We start from the raw sequence: 9,077 nt of genomic DNA, 5'->3' as shown, positions 1-9,077 counted from the left end.
CTCTTGAATGCCGCCATCATTCTAGCTTACACCACGAAGATTCCGATTAAGAGATCTAAGAGATACTCATTCAATTCTAATGTAGAACGGAAGTGGTTGTTAGGCACGCGTTCATAGGGAATGATGATGATTGTCACGTTCATCACATTCAGATTGAAGTACGAATGAATATCTTAGAAGCGAAATAGGATGAATTGAATAGAAAACAGTAGTACTTTGCATTAATCTCTGAGGAACAGCAGAGCTCCACACCTTAATCTATGGAGTGTAGAAACTCTACCGTTGAAAATACATAAGTGAGAGGTCCAGGCATGGCCGAGAGGCCAGCCCCCAAAACGTGATCACAGGATCAAAATACAATCCAGGATGTCTAATACAATAGTAAAAGGTCCTATTTATAATAAACTAGTTACTAGGGTTTACAGAAGTAAGTAATTGATGCATAAATCCACTTCCGGGGCCCACTTGGTGTGTGTTTGGACTGAGCTTGAGTGTTGCACGTGTAGAGGTTCTTCTTGGAGTTGAACGCCAGTATTTGTGCCAGTTTGGGCGTTCAACTCTGGTTTTGGCTCCTTTTCTGGCGTTGGACGCCAGATTTGGGCAGAAAGCTGGCGTTGAACGCCAGTTTATGTCATCTATTCTTGGCCAAAGTATGGACTATTATATATTTCTAGAAAGCCCTGGATGTCGACTTTCCAACGCAATTGGAAGCGCGCCATTTCGAGTTCTGTAGCTCCAGAAAATCCACTTTGAGTACAGGGAGGTTAGAATCCAACAGCATCAGCAGTCCTTCTTCAACCTCTGAATCTGATTTCTGCTCAAGTCCCTCAATTTCAGCCAGAAAATACCTGAAATCACAGAAAAACACACAAACTCATAGTAAAGTCCAGAAATGTGAATTTAACATAAAAACTAATGAAAACATCCCTAAAAGTAACTAGATCCTACTAAAAACATACTAAAAACAATGTCAAAAAGCGTATAAATTATCCGCTCATCACAACACCAAACTTAAATTGTTGCTTGTCCCCAAGAAACTAAAAATCAATTAGGATAAAAAGAAGAGAATATACTATAAATTCCAAACTATCAATGAAACATAGTTTCAATCATATGAGCGGGACTTATAGCTTTTTGCCTCTTGAATAGTTTTGGCATCTCACTCTATCCATTGAGGTTCAGAACGATTGGCATCTATAGGAACTCAGGGTTCAGATAGTTGATGAGCAGATATTTTATACGCTTTTTGGGGTTAATTTCATATAGTTTTGAGTATGTTCTAGTTAGTTTTTAGTCTATTTTCATTAGTTTTTAGGAAAAATTCATATTTCTGGACTTTACTATGAGTTGTGTGTTTTTCTGTAATTTCAGGTATTTTTCTGGCTGAAATTGAAGGAGCTGAGCAAAAATCTGATTTAGGCTGAAAAAGGACTGCTGATGCTGTTGGATTCTAACCTCCCTGCACTCAAAGTGGATTTTCTGGAGTTACAAAACTCGATATGGCATGCTTCCAATTGCGTTGGAAAGTAGACATCCAGGGCTTTCCAGCAATATATAATAGTCCATACTTTTCACAAGGATAGACGACGTAAACTGGCGTTCAACGCCAGTTCTCTGCCCAATTCTGGCGTCCAGCGCCAGAAAAGGATCAAAAGCTGGAGTTGAACGCCCAAACTGGCACAAAAACTGGCGTTCAACTCCACAAATGGCCTCTGCACGTGAATTACTTAAATCTCAGCCCCAGCACACACCAAGTGGGCCCCAGAAGTGGATCTCTGCATCATCCATCATAGTTTACTCATTTTTTGTAAACCTAGGCTACTAGTTTAGTATTTAAACAACTTTTAGAGACTTATTTTTCATCTCATGACATTTTAGATCTAAACTTTGTACTCTTTGACGGCATGAGTCTCTAAACTCCATTGTTGGGGGTGAGGAGCTCTGCTGTGTCTCGATGAATTAATGCAAGTATTTCTGTTTTTCATTCAAACACGCTTGTTCCTATCTAAGATGTTCATTCGCGCTTAACTGTGATGGAGGTGATGATCTGTGACACTCATCACCTTCCTCAAACCATGAACGTGTGCCTGACAACCACCTCCGTTCTATATACGATTGAATGAGTATCTCTTAGATCTCTTAATCAGGATCTTCGTGGTATAAGCTAGAATTGATGGCGGCATTCATGAGAATCCGGAAAGTCTAAACCTTGTCTGTGGTATTCTGAGTAGGATTCAAGGATTGAATGACTGTGACGAGCTTCAAACTCCTGAAGGCTGGACGTTAGTGACAAACGCAAAGGAATCAAGGGATTCTATTCCAACCGGATCGAGAACCAACCAGTGATTAGCCGTGCTGTGACAGAGCGCGTGAGCATAGTTTTCACTGGAAGGATGGAAGGTAGCCATTGACAACGGTGATCCACCAACACACAGCTTGCCATAGGAGGACGTGCGTGCGTGAACAAGAAGACAGAGGAAAGCAGAGATTCAGAAGACAAAGCATCTCCAAAACTCCAACATATTCTCCATTACTGCATAACAAGTAACCTTTAATCCATGCTCTCTTGTTTATTTGCAATTCAACTGATAAACATAATTGACTTCCTAACTAAGATTTACAAGATAACCATAGATTGCTTCAAACCAACAATCTCCGTGGGATTCGACCCTTACTCACGTGAGGTATTACTTGGACGACCCAGTGCACTTGCTGGTCAGTGGTACGAGTTGTGAAAAGTGTGATTCACAATTTGTGCACCAATAGTGTTATTGATTCTCCTAGTTCAGTATGATGATTCTTGAACACAGCTTCTTTATGAGTCTTGGCCGTGGCCCTAAGCACTTTGTTTTCCAGTATTACCACCGGATACATAAATGCCACAGACACATAATTGGGTGAACCTTTTCAGATTGTGACTCAGCTTTGCTAAAGTCCCCAATTAGAGGTGTCCAGGGTTCTTAAGCACACTCTTCTTTTGCTTTGGACCTTGACTTTAACCGCTCAGTCTCAAGTTTTCACTTGACACCTACACGCCACAAGCACATGGTTAGGGACAACTTGGTTTAGCCGCTTAGGCCAGGATTTTATTCCTTTAGGCCCTCCTATCCACTGATGCTCAAAGCCTTGGGATCCTTTTTATTTGCCCTTACCTTTTGGTTTTAAGGGTTATTGGCTTTTTTCTCTTGCCTTTTGGTTTTAAGAGCTTTTGGCTTTTTCTGCTTGCTTTTTCTTTTTCTTTCTATTTTTTTTTCGCCTTGTAGAACCTATGCACAATTACTCAAGAGGGGGGGTGAATTGAGTATTGCAACAACAATGAATCTTTTTGCGAAAGTTAAAGACAATATACAAAAGTGTTATTGTACTAGTATTTTTCCAAGAGCTTAACTCAATTGCTAAGCATTTATAAGGAGCTTTTACTTTCCAATAGACACCAACTCAAATAAATTGATCAAGCTTTTCACCAATCGGACTTAAGCTATTCCTTAAGTACTTACGAAGCTACTTTTCGATCACAATTTATTTGCTCAAAGGTAAAAGACAATAATATTGAAGAGATGAGTTTGGAGAGATGCAAACGCTATTTAGAGTGGTTCGGCACAATCCTTGTCCTACGTCCACTTTCTTTCTCAATCGCTATTGAGAAGTTCCACTATTGCCAAGCTTCAAGGTGCTCGCGCAAAACCTTTTACAATCCGAGTCCTTAGTTTCTAACACCTCACGGTATATGATCACCACTCGTATACTAACCCACTCCACTTAGAGATACCTTCTCTAAGATTTGCCTTGAGTACTTAGTATACTTCTTTGGTATCCTCACCGACTATAGTGTTTATAACTCTTGACTCAACCTTGGAGATCACACTCCAATTTACAAAGTGTACAAGAAAACAATTCTCAAAGAATTGTTGAGACGAAATGAGTACTCTCTAGAAGAGTGTATGATTACAAGTTTAGCACTATTGAACCAATTGATATTGCTCTCTCAAATTGTGTATTATAACACCTTAAAAAAATGTGTAGAATGAAAAAATATGAACAAGATAGTTTGCAAATACTCAAGTATATGAAATAAGGCTTCAATCCATCTATTTATAGACTCCCCAAACCTTAGAAACGCTGGGGAGTTAATGGGATGGAGCCTTTTTGTCAAAACTAGCCGTTTTTTATGTTTTTGAATCATTTGCATCAATGCATAACACTTTGCATCGATGCAAATGTGTCTTTGAAGCTGAAATTTGAATTTTCAGCTAGGTTGCATCGATGCAAACATCTTTGCATCGATGCAACAAGTCGTCGCATGCTTTGCATCGATGCAAGATGAGTGTGCATCGATGCAAACCTTAAAGAATGGCTTAAAATCACTTCAAAATACTTAGGATTGATCTCAAACTTGTTGGAGTCAATTCCTATGCTTTTGTACCTTTGAAAACAAGTTTTTAAACCATTTGGCTAGCATCGAATTGCAAGATGTGCATCAAAACATTTTGTGAGTGTGTGTTGAGAGATTTAGCAATTGGTTCTTAACAAGAAGTTACCTAAGTCCTAAGACACTATACTTGTCTTCAAATGTTGTGGACTTGAGTTTCTTGTTGTTGTTGTGTTGCTTTCAATTCTTCATTCCTCAACGTTGAATGTTGGTTGATCTTTCAACATGCTTGTTCATTCAAGTTATTTGTTGGTTTGTCTTTCATGTCGTTTGTTGGTTTGTCATTCATCAAAACCTACGAATACAAACTTCGCATACAAGCAACATGATTTACACGCCTAAATTTTTTTTTCTGCAAGCTTTGTTCTTTGCTGCTTTTTCTTGCTTCAAGAATCATTTTTATGATTTTTCAGATTATCAAATAACATGTCTCCTAGTCATCATTCTTTCAAGAGCCAACATATTTAACATTCTTAAACAACAACTTCAAAAGACATATGCACTGTTCAAGCATACATTCAGAAAACAAGAAGCATTGTCACCACATCAATATAATTAAACTAAGTTCAAGGATAAATTCGAAACTCATGTACTTCTTGTTCTTTTGAATTAAAACATTTTTTTCATTTAAGAGAGGTGATGGATTCATAGGACATTTATAACTTTAAGACACAGTTACTAACTACTAATGATCATGTAATGAAGACACAAACACAGATAAGCACATAAAATAGAAACGAAAAACAGAAGAAATAAGAACAAGGAATGAATCCACCTTAGTGATGGTGGTGTTTCCTTCTTGAGGAACCAATGATGTCCTTGAGCTCTTCTATGTCTCTTTCTTGTCTTTGTTGCTCCTCCCTCATTGCTTTTTGATCTTCTCTTATTTCATGAAGCATGATGGAGTGCTCTTGATGTTCCACCCTTAGTTGTCCCATATTGGAACTCAATTCTCCTAGGGAGGTGTTGATTTGCTCCCAATAATTTTGTGGAGGAAAGTGCATTTGAGGCATCTCCGGGATCTCATGGTAATGAGCTTCTTGCGCCTCTTGAGCTCCATGACTGGGCTCTCTTGCTTGTTCCATCTTTTTCTTAGTGATGGGTTTGTCCTCTTTAATTAGGATATCTTCCTCTATGTCAATCCCAGCTGAATTGCATAGGTGGCAAATGAGGTGAGGAAAGGCTAACCTTGCCATAGTGGAGGACTTGTCAGCCACCTTGTAGAGTTCTTGAGGTATAATCTCATGAACTTCCACCTCTTCTCTAATCATGATGCTATGGATCATGATGGCCCGGTCTATAGTAACTTCAGACCGGTTGCTAGTGGGAATAATTGAGCATTGAATGAACTCCAACCATCCTCTAGCTACAGGCTTGAGGTCCAATTTTCTTAGTTGAACCGGCTTGCCTTTGGAGTCAATCTTCCATTGAGCTCCTTCCACGCATATGTCCATAAGGACTTGGTCCAACCTTTGATTAAAGTTGACCCTTCTAGTGTAGGGGCGTTCATCTCCTTGCATCATGGGCAAGTTAAACGCCAACCTCACATTCTCCGGACTAAAATCTAAGTATTTCCCCCGAACCATTTTAACATAGTTCTTTGGATTCGGGTTCTTACTTTGATCATGGTTCTTAGTGATCCATGCATTAGCATAGAACTCTTGAACCATTAGGATGCCGACTTGTTGGATGGGATTTGTTAGAACTTCCCAACCTCTTCTTTGAATTTCATGTCGGATCTCCGGATACTCATTTCTTTTGAGTTTGAAAGGGACCTCAGAGATCACCTTCTTCTTGGCCACAACATCATAGAAGTGGTCTTGATGGGCTTTAGAGATGAACCTTTCCATCTCCCATGACTCGGAGGTGGAAGCTTTTGTCTTCCCCTTCCCCTTTCTAGAGGATTCTCCGGTCTTAGGTGCCATCAATGGTAATGAAAAAACAAAAAGCTTATGCTTTTACCACACCAAACTTAGAATTTTGCTCGCCCTCGAGCAAGAGAAGAAAGAATAGATGAAGAAGAAGAAGAAATGGAGGAGAGGGAGAAGGTGATGTGGTTCGGCCAAGAAGGGTATAGAGGGGTTGTGTTGTGTGAATTTGAAGAAGAATGGAGGGCTTTATATAGGGAAGGTAGGGGGGAAGGTTTCGGTCATATGGGTGGGTTTGGGTGGGAAATTGGTTTTGAATTTTGAAGGTAGGTGGGGTTTATGAGGTAGGTTTATGGGGAAGAGTGGATGGATGTGAGTGGTGAAGAGGTGATGGGGAAGAGAGATTGAGGTGATTGGTGAAGGGTTTTTGGGGAAGAGTGTTTATGGGGTTGTGTGAAAGAGAGTGGTGAGAAGAAGTGAGTAGAGGTAGGTGGGGATCCTGTGGGGTCCACAGATCCTGAGTGGATCTTGTGGGATCCACAGATCTTGAGGTGTTCAAGGATTTACATCTCTGCACCCATTAGGCATGTAAAAATGCCTTTGCACACAACTCTGGGCATTCAGCGCCAGGTTGGTGGCCATTTTGGGCGTTCAACACCCATTTGTGTGCCATTTCTGGCGTTGAACGCCAAAACCATGCCTGTTCTGGCGTTCAGCGCCCAGAAGCTGCCCATTTTGGGCGTTCAGCGCCAGAATCATGCTCTGTTCTGGCGCTGAACGCCAGACAGATGCTTCTCCAGGGTGTGATTTTTCTTCTGCTGTTTTTGATTCCGTTTTCAATTTTTATATTTATTTTGTGACTCCACATGATCATGAACCTATAAAGACATATAATTAAGAAAAATATAGTTAGATAAATAAAAATTGGATTGCCCCCCAACAAGCGCTTCTTTAATGTCAATAGCTTGACAGTGGGCTCTCATGGAGCCTCACAGATGTTCAGAGCATTGTTGAAACTCTCCAACACCAAACTTAGAGTTTGGATATGGGAGTTCAATACCAAACTTAGAGTTTGGTTGTGGCCTCCCAACACCAAACTTAGAGTTTGACTGTGGGGGCTTGGGTTGACTCTGCTTTGAGAGAAGCTTTTCATGCTTCCTCTCCATGGTTGCAGAGGGAGATCCTTGAGTTTTAAACACAAGGGAGTCCTCATTCCATTGAAGGACTAGTTCACCTCTGTCAACATCAATCACAGCTCTTGATGTGGCCAGGAAAGGTCTTCCTAGGATGATGGATTCATCCTCTTCCTTTCCAGTATCCAGGACTATGAAATCAGCAGGGATGTAAAGGCCTTCAACCTTTACTAACACGTCCTTTACTTGTCCATATGCCTGTTTTCTTGAATTGTCTTCCATCTCTAATGAGATTTTAGCAGCTTGCACCCCATAGATTCTCAGTTTCTCTATTACAGAGAGGGGCATGAGGTTTATTCCTGAACCAAGGTCACACAAAGCCTTAAAGATCATGGTGCCTATGGTATAAGGTATTATGAACTTCCCAGGATCCTGTCTCTTCTGAGGCAATGTCAGTTGATCCAGATCACTTAGTTCATTGATGAACAAGGGAGGTTCAACTTCCCAAGTATCAATGCCAAATAATTTGGCATTTAGCTTCATGATTGCACCAAGAAACTTGGCAGTTTGCTCTTCAGTAACATCCTCATTCTCTTCAAAAGAGGAATACTCATCAGAGCTCATGAAGGGCATAAGGAGGTTCAATGGAATCTCTATGGTCTCTAGATGAGTCTCAGATTCCTTTGGTTCCTCAGAGGGAAGCTCCTTATTGGTCACTGGACGTCCCAGGAGGTCTTCCTCCTTGGGATTCACGTCCTCTCCCTCATTGGGTTCGGCCATTTTGCTTATGTCAATGGCCTTGCACTCTCCTTTTGGATTCTCTTCTGTATTGCTTGGGAGAGTACTGGGAGGGATTTCAGTGATCCTTTTACTCAGCTGGCCCACTTGTGCTTCCAAATTTCTAATGGAAGACCTTGCTTCATTCATGAAACTCACAGTGGCCTTGGACATATCAGAGACTAAGTTTGTTAAATTAGAAGTATTTTGTTCAGAGTTCTCTGTCTGTTGCTGAGTGGATGATGGATAAGGTTTATTATTGTTGAACCTGTTTCTTCCACCATTATTAAAGCCTTGTTGAGGCTTTTGATCCTTTCATGAGAAATTTGGATGATTTCTCCATGATGAGTGATAGGTGTTTCCATAAGGTTCACCTAAGTAATTCACCTCTGCTATTGCAGGGTTCTCAGGATCATAAGCTTCTTCTTCATAAGAAGCCTCTTGAGTACTGTTGGATGCAGGTTGCATTCCATTCAGACTCTGAGAGATCATATTGACTTGCTGAGTCAATATTTTGTTCTGAGCCAATATGGCATTCAGAGTATCAACTTCAAGAACTCCTTTCTTCATAGGCGTCCCATTATTCACAGGATTCCTTTTAGAAGTGTACATGAACTGGTTATTAGCAACCATATCAATGAGTTCTTGCGCTTCTGCAGGCGTTTTCTTTAGGTGAATGGATCCACCTGCAGAGGTATCCAATGACATCTTTGATAACTCAGATAAACCATCATAGAATATATCCAGGATGGTCCATTCTGAAAGCATGTCAGAAGGACACTTTTTGGTCAACTGTTTGTATCTTTCCCAAGCTTCATAGAGGGATTCACCTTCTTTCTGTCTGAAGGTTTGAACATCCACTCTGAGCTT

General features: G+C 40.5%; 1 non-coding gene across 1 annotated transcript; it reads left to right on the top strand.

Annotated features, from left to right (window-relative positions):
• Positions 1-8,973: 8,973 nt before the first annotated feature.
• Positions 8,974-9,077, top strand: LOC148581026 (small nucleolar RNA R71). The gene has a single exon (XR_015895519.1). It is a non-coding gene; the product is annotated as a small nucleolar RNA R71 (small nucleolar RNA).

Source organism: Arachis ipaensis, chromosome B10 (assembly GCF_059453495.1).
Source record: "Arachis ipaensis isolate K30076 ecotype BB chromosome B10, ASM5945349v1, whole genome shotgun sequence".
Classification (NCBI taxonomy): domain Eukaryota; kingdom Viridiplantae; phylum Streptophyta; class Magnoliopsida; order Fabales; family Fabaceae; genus Arachis; species Arachis ipaensis.
The sequence above is the reverse complement of the archived record's forward strand: the minus strand, read 5'-3'. Positions and strand labels throughout refer to the sequence as shown.